Source organism: Lepus europaeus, unplaced genomic scaffold, assembly GCF_033115175.1.
Source record: "Lepus europaeus isolate LE1 unplaced genomic scaffold, mLepTim1.pri SCAFFOLD_28, whole genome shotgun sequence".
In the NCBI taxonomy this organism is placed as follows: Eukaryota; Metazoa; Chordata; class Mammalia; order Lagomorpha; family Leporidae; genus Lepus; species Lepus europaeus.
The window spans coordinates 6,903,016-6,919,418 of record NW_026909158.1 but is presented as its reverse complement, the minus strand read 5'-3'; positions in this window follow the sequence as shown (position 1 = coordinate 6,919,418).

Here is a 16,403-nt window from a genome sequence, read left to right as displayed (position 1 = left end):
TACATTTTAATTTGTATGACCTGAATCTGTGTATCATATGTTTTAAACTTGTTGGTAGAAAGAAACCAAAAACATTTTATATGGTTGTGCTTAAGTTTACTGGTTAAACAAACTACACCATGTTAGATATTTAAGACGTGTTTTCAAATACATGATTCTTAAAATTTATAGAAGGCATTGGACCTTCCGGAAAATGTTTTATTAAGTTCTTATCTAAGGGTTGAAATGGTTTGCTAAGTATTCATGTAATATTGCTATTGTCAGCAAGTGATCTAGGACTTGCTCCCTCATTTCTCTATTCTAAGCCCAACTTGTTCTTTCACTTCTCTATTCTCTTCAAGGTAGGAAACTAATTCTATTATGAAGGAATCTGTAGGATGCACAATTTAATCTTTAGACCTTATAAGAGATGGCTAACATTTTTTGTAATAGCATAGCCAAATTAAGAACTTAACTAATAATCTCATAGCTAGATTCACATCGCCATCAGCGAAGTATACAGTAAGTGGAAAAAAAAAACCTACCTTTCAGACCAAAGGGAAAGAAAGTTTTAAAGTGAGAATATAATTTTCCTCATGGGCATTGTCTACCTTAGAAAAACTACTACAGAACATGCCTGTGACTATAGACTTGTAGTTCAGGCCACCAAAGATTAGAAATGGGACACGGGCACTCCCTTGACTTGCATCGTCTGGTCTGCTTTAACACAAACCAGGAGGAAAAGAAAGCTAGGCATCCGAAGCAATGGGTCGCAGGCCTATTAATGGCTGATCTGTACAGTGATCTGCCCTCAAGGAGACCCAACAGGCCAGTCCACTGCAGTGGCTTTCAATGTGGTAAGCCTGGGCTTCAGCAGAAGTCAGCTTGTGAAGAGCCCTGGCAGCTCTGCCAAGAGTTGGATCACTGGAAATGGACCTGCCCTGGAATCGAAGGATGCCCAGGTCAGAGCCACAGATCTTATTGGCTCCAGGCTGAAAAGCCCTTCACTCAGCCCAACTTCCAAAGTGACCACTGCAGTTGAGGGGACCGCCAAGTAGGGTCAGCAACATTGTAGGCAGAACTGTAAATTTCTTGTTAGAGATGCCCCCTGCCTTTACCTGGCCAGCTCTCCTCCCAGGCCAGCCAAGTAATGAAAGTCAACAGAGTGCCTTCCCCTAGGAGGTTCACACCTCCCTTAGGATATACCCCATGTGAAGAGATAGGTCTGGGCCTCTTAACTTTCAAGGCCTAAAGCCCACCAGATTATTATCAAGCCCCTTCTATCAGGTTCTATTTGCCTCTCAATCAGAAAAATTACTTGTAGCTTAGACAGCACCTTTCTTAGCTCCTCTAATAATGACTCTGTCCTTTGTTCTAGACCCTGTCTAGTGCACTTGGGCCTCATTCCTTTGTAATCATAACCTCTACTCTACCACCTATGGCTCTACTCCCAACCTGTGTGTACTGATGGTCCTCTTCCCCACTTAATGCTGTATAATTGTTCAGACCTGGTTAAGGCCACTCTTAGGATCATTGGTTACTATCCTCAACCTGTCTTTTATGACCTTGTCTAAATATGATCAGAGTCGGGGAACTTGGAAGGCTTCCATAGCCTTGGCAACTCATGACGACAGCCTAGGGTGGTTACTGGTGCCATAAACAAGAGTGTCAATTTGTTGGGTCAACAACAGGAGCCACTGTGCGCTTGCTCCTGATGTGGGATCTCTGTCCTTAATATGCTGTACATTGTGACTTAATGCTATAACTAGTACTCAAACAGTATGTTTCATTTTGTGTTTCTATGTGGGTGCAAACTGTTGAAGTATTTATACTAAATTGATCTTCTGTATATAAATAGAATTGAAAATGAATCTTGATGTGAATGGAAAGGGAGAGGGAGCGGGAGAGGGGAGGGTTGCGGGTGGGAGGGAAATTATGGGAAGGGGAAGCCATTGTAATCCATAAGCTGCATACTGGAAATTTATATTCATTAAATAAAAGTTAAAAAAAAAAATATCCGGTGGTGTTTTGGCTAACTCAATCCGAAATATTGCTACAGCCTCTGTGTTTGTGTTTTCCGGATATTATCCAGGGACTTTATGGTTTTGAATGTTTTTATCAGGGATCATTTCATGTTGTACCATCGAAACACTAATTGGTTCCACATGGAGAAACCAGCTCTACACATTCTTATTTTCTAGGGAGAAAGCTAGAGGAACTGCGGCAAAGAAACATGATATTTCTGTTTGTATCAATGATATTTTATCTATTGCCTAATGAAAAGACTTTGCTTTTCTCCAAAACCATTTTTACTGTGATTTTCTCATTCCATTGCCTACAAATTCCAAACCACTTTGTCCGGATATGACTGGATGAAACCCGAAATATCCAGTTGTGTTTTGATTAACTAATTCCCAGATATTGCTACAGCCTCTCTGTTTGTATATTCCTGATATTATCCACGGACTTTACTGTTTTGAATGTTTTTGTTCAGGGAACATTTAATTTTTATCTTGGAAACACTAATTGGTTCCACATGGAGACACCAGCTCTACACATTCGTATTTTCTAGGGAGAAAACTAGAGGACCTGCAGCAAACAAACATGATATTTCTGTTGGTATAGATGACATTGCTTTTCTCCAAACCATTTTTACTGTGATTTTCTCAGTCCATTGCCTACGAATTCCAAACCACTTTCTCCGGATATGACTGGATGAAACCCGAAATATCCGGTTGTGTTTTGGCTAACTCAATCCAAAATATTGCTACTGCCTCTGTGTTTGTGTATTCCTGATATTATCCACAGACTTTATTGTTTTGAATGTTTTTATCAGGGAACATTTAATTTTGTACCGTTGAAACACTAATTGGTTCATCATTGGGACACCAGCTCTACACATTCGTACAGTAATTGGTTCAACATGGAGACATCAGCACTACACATTCGTATTTTCTAGGGAGAAAGCTAGAGGAACTGCAGCAAACAAACCTGATATTTCTGTTTGTATAGATGAAATTTTATGCAATTGCTAAAGAAAAGACTATGCTTTTCTCCAAAACCATTTGTACTGTGTCTTTCTCGGTCCATTGCATACGAAGTCCACACCACTTTATCTGGATATGACTGGATGAATCCAGAAATATCTGGTTGTGTTTTGTCTAACTCAATCCAAAATATTGCTACTGCCTCTGTGTTTGTGTATTCCTGATCTTATCCACGGACTTTATTTTTTTGAATGTTTTTATCAGGGAACATTTAATTTTATACCGTTGAAACACTAATTGGTTCATTATTGGGACACCAGCTCTACACATTCGTATTTTCTTGGGAGAAATGTAGAGGAACTGTGGCAAACACACATGATATTTCTGTTTGTCTAGATGACATTTTATGCACTTGCTTAACAAAAAGACTTTGCTTTCCTCCAAAATCATTTTTACTGTGATTTTTTCAGTTCATTGCATACGAATTCCACACCAGTTTGTACGGATATGACTGGAAGAAAACAGTCATATCCGGTTTTGTTTTGCCTAACTCAATCCGAAATATTATGAAAGCCTCTGTGTTTGTGTATTCTGGATATTATCAATGGACTATATTGTATTGACTGTTTTTTATTGGGGAACATTTTATTTTGAGCTTGGATAGAGTAATTGGTTCCACATGGAGACACCAGCTCTAAATATTTGTATTTTCTAGGGAGAAAGCTAGAGGAAGTGCGGCCAACAAACATGATATTTCTGTTTATGTAGATGACATTTTATGCACTTGCCTAAAGAAAATACGTTGCTTTTCTCCAAAAGCATTTTTACTGTGATTTCCTTGGTCCATTGCATACGAATTCCAAACCACTTTGTTTGGATATGACTGGATGAAACCAGAAATATCCGGTTGTGTATTGGCTGACTCAATCCCAATATTGCTACAGCCTCTGTGTTGTTTTTCTGGATATTGTCAATGGACTTTATTGTTTTGAATGTTTTTTATCAGGGAACATTTTATTTTCAGCTTGGATACAGTAATTGGTTCCACATTCAGACACCAGCTCCACATATTCATATTTTCTAGGGAGAAAGCTAGAGGAACTGTAGCAAACAAACATGATGTTACTCTTTGAATAGATGACATTTTATGCACTTGCCTAACGAAAAGACTTTGCTTTTCTCCAAAACCATTTTTACTGTGATTTTCTCCGTCCATTGCATACGAATTCCACACCACTTTGTCCGGATATGACTGGATGAAACCAGAAATATCCGGTCGTGTTTTGGCTAACTCAATCCGAAATACTGCTACAGACTCTGTGTTTGTGTTTTCTGGAAATTATCAACGGACTCATTGTTTTGAATGATTTTATCATGGAACATTTAATTTTGTACAGTTGAAACACTAATTGGTTCATCATGGGAACACCAGCTCTACACATTCGTATTTTTGGGGGAGAAATCTAGAGGAACTGTGGCAAACAAACATGATATTTCTGTTTGTTTGGATGACTTTTTATGTACTTGCCTAACGAAAAGACTTTGCTTTTCTCCAAAACGTTTTTTACTGTCATTTTTGCGGTGCATTGCATAGGAATTCCACCCAGTTTTTCTGGATATGACTGGATGAAACCAGAAATATCCTGTTGTGTTTTGGCTAACTGAAACCGAAATATTATAAAAGACTCTGTATTTGTGTTTTCTGGATAGTATCGATGGAATTTATTGTTTTGAATATTTTTATCAGGGTACATGTCATTTTGTACCGTAAAAACACTAATTGGTTCATCATGGGAACACCAGCTATACACATTCGTATATTCGAGGGAGAAAGCTAGAGGAACTATGGAAAACAAACATGATATTTCTTTTTGTATCGATAACATTTTATGCACTTGCCTAACAAAAAGACTTTGCTTTTCTCCAAACCATTTTTACTGTGATTTTCTTGGTCCATTGCATACGAATTCCACAGCAGTTTGTCCGGATTTGACTGGATGTAACCGGAAATATCCAGTTTTTTTTGGCTAACTCAATCCCAGATATTGCTACAGCCTCTGTGTTTGTGTGTTCCTGATATTGTGCATGGACTTTATATTTTTCAATGTTTTTTTTCAAGGAACATTTAATTTTGTGATTGGAAACACTAATTGGTTCTACATGGAGACACCAGCTCTACACATTCATATGTTATAGGGAGAAAGCTAGAGGAAATGCGGCAAAGAAACACGATATTTCTGTTTGTTAGATGACATTTTATGCACTTGCCTAACTAAAAGACTTTGCTTTTCTCCTAAATCATTTGTACTGTGATTTTCGCGGTCCGTTGGATACGCATTCCACATCACTTTGTCCAGATATGACTGGATGATACCGGAAATATCCGGTTTGTTTTGACTAACTCAATCCCAGATATTGCTACAGCCTCTGTGTTTTTGCATTCATGATATTATCCACAGACTTTATTGTTTTGAATGTTTTTTATCAGGGAACATTTAATTTTGTACCGTTGAAACACTAATTGTTTCCACATGCAGACACCAGCTCTACACATTTGTATTTTCTAGGGAGAATGCTAGAGGAACTGCGGCAAACAAACATGATATTTCTGTTTGTATCGATGATATTTAATTTACTTCCCTAATGAAACGACTTTGCTTTTCTCCAAAACCTTTTGTACTGTGACTTTCTCGGTCAATTGCATACGAATTCCACACAAGTTTGTCTTGATATGACTGCATGAAACCGGAAATATCCGGTTCTGTTTAGGCTAACTCAATCCCAGATATTGCTACACCTCTGTGTTTGTGTATTCCTGATATTATCCACAGACTTTTGTTTTGAATGTTTTTTATTGGGGAACATTTTATTTTGTGCTTGGATACAATTATTGGTTCCACATGGAGACACCAGCTCTACATATTCATATATTATAGGGAGAAATCTAGAGGAACTGCGACAAACAACCATGATATTTCTATTTGTGTAGATGACATTTTATGCCCTTGCCTAACGAAAAGACTTTGCTTTTCTCCAAAACCATTTGTACTGTTATTTTCTCGGTCCATTGAGTACGAATACTACACCACTTTGTCCGGATATGACTGGATGAAACTAGAAATATCCCGTCGTGTTTTGGCTAACTCAATCCGAAATACTGCTACAGACTCTGTGTTTGTGTTTTCTGGATATTATCGACGGACTTATTGTTTTGAATGTTTTTTCAGGGAACATTTAATTTTGCACCGTAGAAACACTAATTGGTTCATAATGGGAACACCAGCTCTACACATTCGTACTTTCTAGGGAGAAAGCTAGAGGAACTGTGACACACAAACATGATATTTCTGTTTGTATAGATGACATTTTATGCACTTGCCTAACGAAAAGACTTTGCTTTTCTCCAAAACCATTTTTGCCTTGATTTTCTCAGTCCATTGCATACGAATTGCATACCACTTTCTCCGCATATGACTCGATGAACCAGAAATATCCAGTTGTGTTTTGGCTAACTCAATCCGAAATATTGTGAAAGCCTCTGTGTTTGTGTTTTCTGGATATTATCGATGCACTTTTTGGTTTACAATGTTTTTATCAAGAAACCTTTAATTATGTGCTGGGAAACACTAATTGGTTCCTCATGGAGACACCAGCTCTACTCATTCGTATTTTCTAGGGAGAAATCTAGAGGAACTGCGGCAAACAACCATGATATTTCTGTTTGTATAGAGGATATTTTATGCAGTTGCTTAACGAAAAGACTTTCTTTTCTCAAAAAACCATTTTTACTGTGATTTTCTCGGTCAATTGCATACGAATTCCACACCAATTTGTCCAGATATGACTGGATGAAACCAGAATATCCGTTTTTTTTTTTTTGGCTAACTCAATACTAGATATTACTACAGGCTCTGTGTTTCTGTTTCCCGGATATTATCAATGGACTGTATAGTTTTGAATGTTTCTTATCAGGGAACATTTAATTTTGTGCTGGGAAATACTAATTAGTTCCACATGGAGACACCAGCTCTACACATTCTCTGTCCATTGTATAAAAATTCCACACCACTTTGTCCAGATATGTCTGGATGAAACTAGACATATCCTGTTGTGTTTTGGTTAACTCAATAAGAAATATTGAGAAAGCCTCTGTGTTTGCGTTTTCTGGATATTATCCATGGACTTTATTGTTTTCAATATTTTTATCAGGGAATATTTAATTTTGTGCTGGGAAACACTAATTGGTTTCACTTGCTGATGGAAAGGCTTTGCTTTTCTTCAAACCATTTATACTCAGATTTCCTCGGTCCATTGCATACGAACTCCACACCACTTTGTCAGGATATGACTGGATGAAACCAGAAATATCCAGCTGTGTTTTGGCTAACTCAATCCCAGATAATGTGAAAGCCTCTGTGTTTGTGTTTTACAGATATGTTCAACGCAATTTATGTTTTTGCATGTTTTTTTATCAGGGAACATTTAATTTTGTGCTTGGAAACACTACTAGGATCCTTATGGAGACAACAGCTCTACACATTCACATTTTCTAGAGAGAAAGCTTGAGGAACTGCGGCAAATAAACATGATATTTCTGTTTGTATACATGACATTTTATGCACTTGCCTAACGAAAAGACTTTGCTTTTCTCCAAAACCATTTGTACTGTGATTTTCTCGGTCCATTACATACGAATTCCACCACACTTTGTCCGGATATGACTGGATGTGACCAGAAATATCCGGTTGTGTTTTGGCTAACTCAATCCCAGATACTGCTACAGCCTCTGTGTTTGTGTTTTCTGGATATTATCTACGGATTTTATTGTTTTGAATGTTTTTTATCAGGGAACATTTAATTTTGTGCTTGGAAACACTAACTGGTTGCAAAAGGAGATACCCGCTCTACATATTCGTATTTTCTAGGTAGAAATCTAGAGGAACTGCGGTAAACAAACATGATATTTCTGTTTGTATAGATGACATTTTATGCACTTGCCTAACTAAAAGACTTTGCTATTCTCCAAAACCATTTTTACTGTGATTTTCTCGGTCCATTTCATACCAATTCCACACCAGTTTGTCATGATATGACTCGATGAAAACAGAAATATATGGTTGTGCTTTTTCTAACTCAATCCGAAATATTGTGAAAGCCTCTGTGTTTGTGGTTTCTGGATATTATCGAAGGACTTTATTGTTTTGAATGTTTTTTTCAGGGAACATTTAATTTTGTACCGTTGAAACACTAATTGGTTCATCATGGGGACACCAGCTCCACATATTTGCATTTTCTATGGAGAAAGCTAGAGGAACTGCAGCAAACAAATATGATATTTCTGTTTGAATAGATGACATTTTGTGCACTTGCCTAATGAAAAGGTTTGCTTTTCTCCAAAACCATTTTTATTGTGATTTTCTCGGTCCATTGCATAGGAGTTCCACACCACTTTGTCGAAATATAACTGCATGAAACCGGAAATATCCCGTTTTTTTTTTTTTTTTGCCTAACTCAATCACAAATATTGCTCCAGCCTCTGTGTTTGTGTATTCCTGATATTATCCACAGAATTTGTTGTTTTGAATGTTTTTTTTTTAATCAGGGAACATTTAATTTTGTACCGTTGAAACACTAATTGGTTCCACATGGAGACACCAGCTCTACACATTCATATATTCTACGGATAGAGCTAGAGGAACTGGGACAAACAAACATGATATTTCTGTTTGCATAGATGACATTTTGTGCACTTGCCTAACGAAAAGAATGCATTTCTCCAAAACAATTTTTACTGTGATTTTCTCGGTCCATTACATACGAATTCCACCACACTTTGTCCGGATATGACTGGATGAAACCAGAAATATCCGGTTGTGTTTTGGCTAACTCAATCCGAAATATTGTGAAAGCCACTGTGTTTGTGTTTTCTGGATATTATCGATCAACTTTATTGTTTTGAATGTTTTTTATCAGGGAACATTTAATTTTCTGCTTGGATACAGTAATTGGTTCCACATGGAGACACCAGATCTACATACTCGTATTTTCTAAGGAGAAATCTAGAGGAACTGCGACAAACAATCATGATATTTCTGTTTGTATAGATGACATTTTATGCACTTGCCTAACGAAAATATTTTGCTTTTCTCCAAAATCATTTGTACTGTGATTTTCTCGTTCCATTGCATACGAATTCCACACCACTTTGTCCGGATATGACTGGATGAAACCAGAAATATCCGGTTGTGTTTGGCTAACTCAATCCGAAATATTGTTACAGACTATGTGTTTGAGTTTTCTGGATATTATCGATGGACTTATTGTTTTGAAAGTTTTTTATCAAGGAACATTTATTTTTGCGGTTGGATACAGTAATTGCTTCCACATGGAGACACCAGGTGAACATATTCGTATTTTCTAGGTAGAAAGCTAAGAGGAACTGCGGCAAACAAACATGATATTTCTGTTTGTATCAATGACATTTTATGCACTTGCCTAACGAAAAGACTTTGCTTTTCTCCAAAACCATTTTTACTGTCATTTTCTCGGTCCATTGAATATGAATTCCAAATGACTTTTTCCGGATATGACTGGATGAAACCAGAAATATCCGGTTGGGTTTTGGCTAACTATATCTGAAATATTGTGAAAGCCTCTGTATTTGTGTTTCTGGATATTATCGATGGACTTTATTGTGTTGAATATTTTTATCAGGGAACATTTAATTTTGTGCTTGGAATCACTAATTGGTTCCACATGGAGAAACCAGCTCTACACATTTGTATTTTCTAGGTTGAAAGCTAGAGGAACTGCGGCAAACAAACATGATATTTCTGTTTGTATAGATGACATTTTATGCACTTGCCTAATGAAAAACCTTTGCTTTTGGAGAACCAAAACCACTTTTACTGTGATTTTCTTGGTCCATTGCATATGAATTCCACACCACTTTGTCCAGATTCACTGGATGAACCTGGAAATATCTGGTTTTATTTTGGCTAACTCAATCCCAGTTATTGCTACAGCCTCTGTGTTTGTGTTTTCTGCATATTATTCACGAACTTTATTATTTTGAATGCTTTTATCGGGGAATATTTTATTTTGAGCTTGGATACAGTAATTGGTTCCACATGGGGACACCAGCTCTACACATTCTTATTTTCTAGGGAGAAAGCTAGAGGAACTGCGGCAAAGAAACATGGGATTTTTGTTCGTATTTATGATAATTTATGCACTTGCCTAAAGAAAAGACTTTGCTTTTCTCCAAAACCATTTTTACTCTCATTTTCTCAGCCCATTGCATACGAATTCCACACAACTTTGTCCAGATATGACTGGATGAAGCCAGAAATATCCGGTTGTGTTTTGGCTAACTGAATCCGAAATATTGCTACAGACTCTGTGTTTGAGTTTTCTGGATATTATCGATGGAATTTATTGTTTTGAATATTTTTATCAGGGAAGCTTTAATTTTGTACCGTCAAAACACTAATTGGTTCATCATGGGGAAACCAGCTATACACATTCGTATTTTCTAGGGAGACTGCTAGAGGAAATGCGGCAAACAAACATGATATTTCTGTTTGCATAGATGACATTTATGCACTTGCCTAACGAAAGACTTTGCTTTTCTCGAAAACCATTTCTCTGTGATTTTCTCGGTACACTTCGTATGAATTCCACACAAGTTAGTATGGATACGACTGGTTGAAACCGGAAATATCCGGTTTTGTTTTGGCTAACTCAATCCCAGATATTGCTACAGCCTCTGTGTTTGTGTATTCCTGATATTATCCATGGACTTGATTGTTTTGAATACTTTTTATCAGGAAACATTTAATTTTTTACCGTTGAGGCACTAATTGGTTCATAATGGGGACACCAGCTCTACACATTCGTATTTTCTAGGGAGAAAGCTAGAAGAACTGCGGCAAACAAACATGATATTATTGTTTGTATAGATGACATTTTATGCACTTGCCTAACGAAAAGCCTTTGCTTTTCTCCAAATCCATTTTTACTTTCATTTTCTCATTCCATTTTATACGAATTCCAAACAACTTTTTCCGGATATGACTGGATGAAACCGGAAATAACCGGTTCTGTTCTTGCTAACTCAATCCCTGATATTGCTACAGCCCCTGTATTGTGTATTCCTGATATTATCCACGGACTTTATTATTTTGAATGTTTTATATCAGTGAGCATTTAATTTTGTGCTTGGAAACACTGATTGGTTCCCCATGGAGACACCAGCTCTACAGATTCGTATTTTCTAGGGAGAAAGCTAGAGGAATTGCGAATAACAAACGTGATATTTATCTTTGTATAGATGACATTTTAAAAACTTGCCTAAAGAAAAGACTTTGCTTTTCTCCAAAACTCTTTTTACTGTGATTTTCTCGGTCCATTGCATACGAATTCCACACCGGTTTATTCGGATATGACTGGATAAAAACAGAAATATCCGGTTGTGTTTTGGCTAACTCAATCCGTAATATTGTGAAAGCCTCTGTTATTGTGTTTTCTGGATGTTATGAATGGACTTTATTGTTTTGAATGTTATTTATCAGGGAACATTTTATTTTGTGCTTGGAAACACTAATTGGTTCCACATGGAGACACCAGCTCTACACATTCTTATTTTCTAGGGAGAAATCTAGAGGAACTGCAGCAAAGAAACGTGATATTTCTGTTTGTATAGATGACATTTTATGCACTTGCCTAGTGAAAACACTTTGCTTTTCTCCAAAACCATTTTTCTTTGACTTTCTCGGTACACTTCATCTATTCCACACCAGTTTGTCTGGATATGACTGGATGGAACTGTAAATATCCAGTTTTTTTTTTGGCTTACTCAGTCCCAGATATTGCTCCAGCCTCTGTGTTTGTGTTTTCCTGATATTATCCATAGAATTTATTGTTTCAAATATTTTTATCAGGGAATATTTAATTTTGTTCTTGGAAACACTAATTGGTTCCACATGGAGAAACCAGCTCTACACATTCTTATTTTCTAGGGAGAAATCTAGAGGAACTGCAGCAAAGAAACGTGATATTTCTGTTTGTATAGATGACATTTTATGCACTTGCCTAATGAAAAGACATTGCTTTTCTCCAAAACCTTTTTTCTGTGACTTTCTCGGTACACTTCATCTGAATTCCACACCAGTTTGTCCGTATATGACTGGATGAAACCAGAAATATCCAGTTTTCTTTTGGCTAACTCAATCCCAGATATTGCTACAGCCTCTGTGTTTGGTATTCCCGAGATTGTCCACGGACTTTATTGTTTTGAATGTTTTATTATCAGGGAACATTTAATTTTTTTTTTGGAATCACTAATTGGTTACACATGGAGACACCAGCTCTACACATTCGTGTTTTCTAGGGAGTAAGCTAGAGTCACTGCGGCAAACAAATATGATATTTCTGTTTGTATAGATGACATTTTATGCACTTGCCTAACGAAAAGCCTTTGCTTTTCTCCAAAACCATTTTTACTGTGATTATTTTGGTTCAAGGCATACGAATTCCACACCAGTTTGTCCGGATATGACTGGATGAAACCAGAAATATATGGTTGTGTTCTGGCTAACTCAATCCGAAATATTGGGAAAGCCTCTGTGTTTGTGTTTTCTGGATATTATCAATGGACTTACTTGTTTTGAATGTTTTTTATCGGGGAACATTTTATTTTGCGGTTGGATAGAGTAATTGGTTCCGCATGGAGACACCAGCTCCACACATTCGCATTTTCTAGGGAGAAAGCTAGAGGAACTGTGGCAAACAAACATGATATTTCTGTTTGTATAATGACGTTTTATGCACTTGCCTAATGAAAAGACTTTGCTTTTCTCCAAAACCATTTGTACTGTCATTTTCTTGGTCCATTGAATACGAATTCCAAACGACTTTTTCCGGATATGACTGGATGAAACCAGAAATATCCGGTTGGGTTTTGGCTAACTATATCTGAAATATTGTGAAAGCCTCTGTATTTGTGTTTCTGGATATTATCGATGGACTTTATTGTGTTGAATATTTTTATCAGGGAACATTTAATTATGTGCTTGGAATTACTAATTGGTTCTACATGGAGACACCAGCTCTACACATTCGTATTTTCTAGGGAGAAAGCTAGAGGAACTGCAGCAAACAAACATGATATTTCTGTTTGTATAGATGACATTTTATGCACTTGCCTAACGAAAAGCCTTTGCTTTTCCCCAAAACCGTTTTTACTGTGATTTTCTTGGTCCATTGCATACGAATTCCACACCATTTTGTCCGAATTGACTGGATGAACCCAGAAATATCTGGTTTTATTTTGGCTAACTCAATCCCAGTTATTGCTACAGCCTCTTTGTTTGTGTTTTCTGCATATTATTTACGGACTTTATTATTTTGAATGTTTTTTATCGGGGAATATTTTATTTTGAGCTTGGATACAGTAATTGGTTCCACACGGGGACACCAGCTCTACACATTCTTATTTTCTAGGGAGAAAGCTAGAGGAAATGCAGCAATGAAACATGGGATTTTTGTTCGTATTTATGATATTTTATGCACTTGCCTAACGAAAAGACTTTGCTTTTCTCCAAAACCATTTTTACTCTCATTTTCTCAGCCCATTGCATACGAATTCCACACAACTTTGTCCAGATATGACTGGATGAAACCAGAAATATCCGGTTGTGTTTTGGCTAACTCAATCCGAAATATTGCTACAGACTCTGTGTTTGAGTTTTCTGGATATTATCGATGGACTTATTGTTTTGAATGTTTTTATCAGGGAACATTTAATTTTGTACCGTCGAAACACTCATTGGTTCTTCAAGGGGACACCAGTTCTACACATTCGTATTTTCTAGGGAGACTGCTAGAAGAACTGCAGCAAAAAAACATGATATTTCTGTTTGCATAGATGACATTTTATGCACTTGCCTAATGAAAAGATTTTGCTTTTCTCAAAAACCATTTCTCTGTGATTTTCTCGGTACACTTCATATGAATTCCACAAAAGTTAGTATGCATATGTCTGGCTGTAACCGGAAATATCCGGTTTTGTTTTGGCTAACTCAATCCCAGATATTCCTACACCCTCTGTGTTTGTGTATTCCTGATATTATCCACGGACTATCTTGTTTTGAATGCTTTTTATGAGGAAACTTTAATTTTGTACCGTTGAGACACTAATTGGTTCATAATGGGGACACCAGCTCTCCACATTCATATTTTCTAGGGAGAAAGCTAGAGGAATTGCGGCAAACAAACATGATATTTCTGTTTGTATAGATGACATTTTATGCACTTGCCTAATGAAAAGCCTTTGCTTTTCTCCAAAACCATTTTTACTGTCATTTTCTCATTCCATTTTATACGAATTCCAAACGACTTTTTCCTGATATGACTGGATGAAACCGGAAATATCCGGTTGTGTTTTCTCTAACTCAATCCAAAATATTCTGAATTCTCTGTGTTTGTGTTTTCTGGATATTATCGATGGACTTTTTTGTTTTGAATATTTTTATCAGGGAACATTTCATTTTGTACTGTAGGAACACTAATTGGTTCCACATGGAGACACCAGCTCTACACATTCGTATTTTCTAGGGAGAAAGCTAGAGGAACTGCAGCAAACAAACATGATATTTCTGTTTGTATCAATGACATTTTATGCCCTTACCTAACGAAAAGCCTTTGGTTTTCTCCAAATCCATTTTTACTGTGATTTTCTCGGTCCATTGCATACGAATTCCACACCACTTTGTCCAGATATGACTGGATGAAAACGGAAATATCCGGTTTTGTTTTGGCTAACTCAATCCCAGATATTGCTACAGCCTCTGTGTTTGTGTTTTCTGGATATTATTCATGGACTTTATTATTTTGAATGTTTTTTATCAGGGAATATTTTATTTTGAGTTTGGATATAGTAATTGGTTCCACATGGAGACACCAGCTCTATATATTCGTATTTTCTAGGGAGAAAGTTAGAGGAACAGCGGCAAACAAACATGATAATTCTGTTTGTATAGATGACATTTTATGCACTTGCCTAACGAAAAGACTTTGCTTTTCTCCAAAACTCTTTTTACTGTGATTTTCTCGGTCCATTGCATACGAATTCCACACCGGTTTATTCGGATATGACTGGATAAAAACAGAAATATCCGGTTGTGTTTTGGCTAACTCAATCCGAAATATTGTGAAAGCCTCTGTGTTTTTTTTTCTGGATATTATCGATGGACTTTATTGTTTTGAATGTTATTTATCAGGGAACATTTTATTTTGTGCTTGGAAACACTAATTGGTTTCACATGGAGACACCAGCTCTACACATTCTTATTTTCTAGGGAGAAAGCTAGAGGAACTGCAGAAAAGGAACGTGATATTTCTGTTTGTATAGATGACCTTTTATGCACTTGCCTAATGAAAACACTTTGCTTTTCTCCAAAACCATTTTTCTGTGACTTTCTCGGTACACTTCATCTGAATTCCACACCAGTTTGTCCGGATATGACTGGATGGATCTGTAAATATCCAGTTTTGTTTTGGCTTACTCAGTCCCAGATATTGCTACAGCCTCTGTGTTTGTGTTTTCCTGATATTATCCACAGACTTTATTGTTTCCAATGTTTTTTATCAGGCAATATTTAATTTTGTTCTTGGAAACACTAATTGGTTCCACATGGAGAAACCAGCTCTACACATTCGTATTTTCTAGGGAGAAAGCTAGAGGAACTGCGGCAAATACACATGATATTTCTGTTTCTATAGATGATATTTTATGCACTTGCCAAACGAAAAGACTTTGCTGTTTTCCAAAACCATTTTTACTCTGATTTTCTCCGTTCATTGCATACGATTCTACACCAGTTTGACCGGATATGACTGGATGAAACTGGAAATATCCGCTTGTGTTTTGGCTAACTCAATCCCAGATATTGCTATAGTCTCTGTGTTTGTGTTTTCCTGATATTATCCACTGACTTTATTTGTTTTTTCTTTTTTTAACTTTTATTTAATGAATATAAATTTCCAAATACAGCTTATGGATTATAATGGCTTCCCCCCCCTGACATAACTTCCCTCCCACCTGCAACCCTCCCCTCTCCTGCTTCCTCTCCCCTTTCAGTCACATCAAGTTTCATTTTCAATTCTCTTTATATACAGAAGATCAATTTTTATTATTTTTTTAACTTTTATTTAATGAATATAAATTTCCGATGTACAGTTTATGGATTATAATTGCTTCCCCCTCCCATAACTTCCCTCCCACCCACAACCCTCCAGTCTCCCGCTCCCTCTCCCCTTCCATTCACAACAATATTCATTTTCAATTCTCTTTATGTACAGAAGATCAATTTAGTATATATTAAGTAAAGATGTCAACAGTTTGCACCCACACAGAAACACAAAGTGCAAAATACT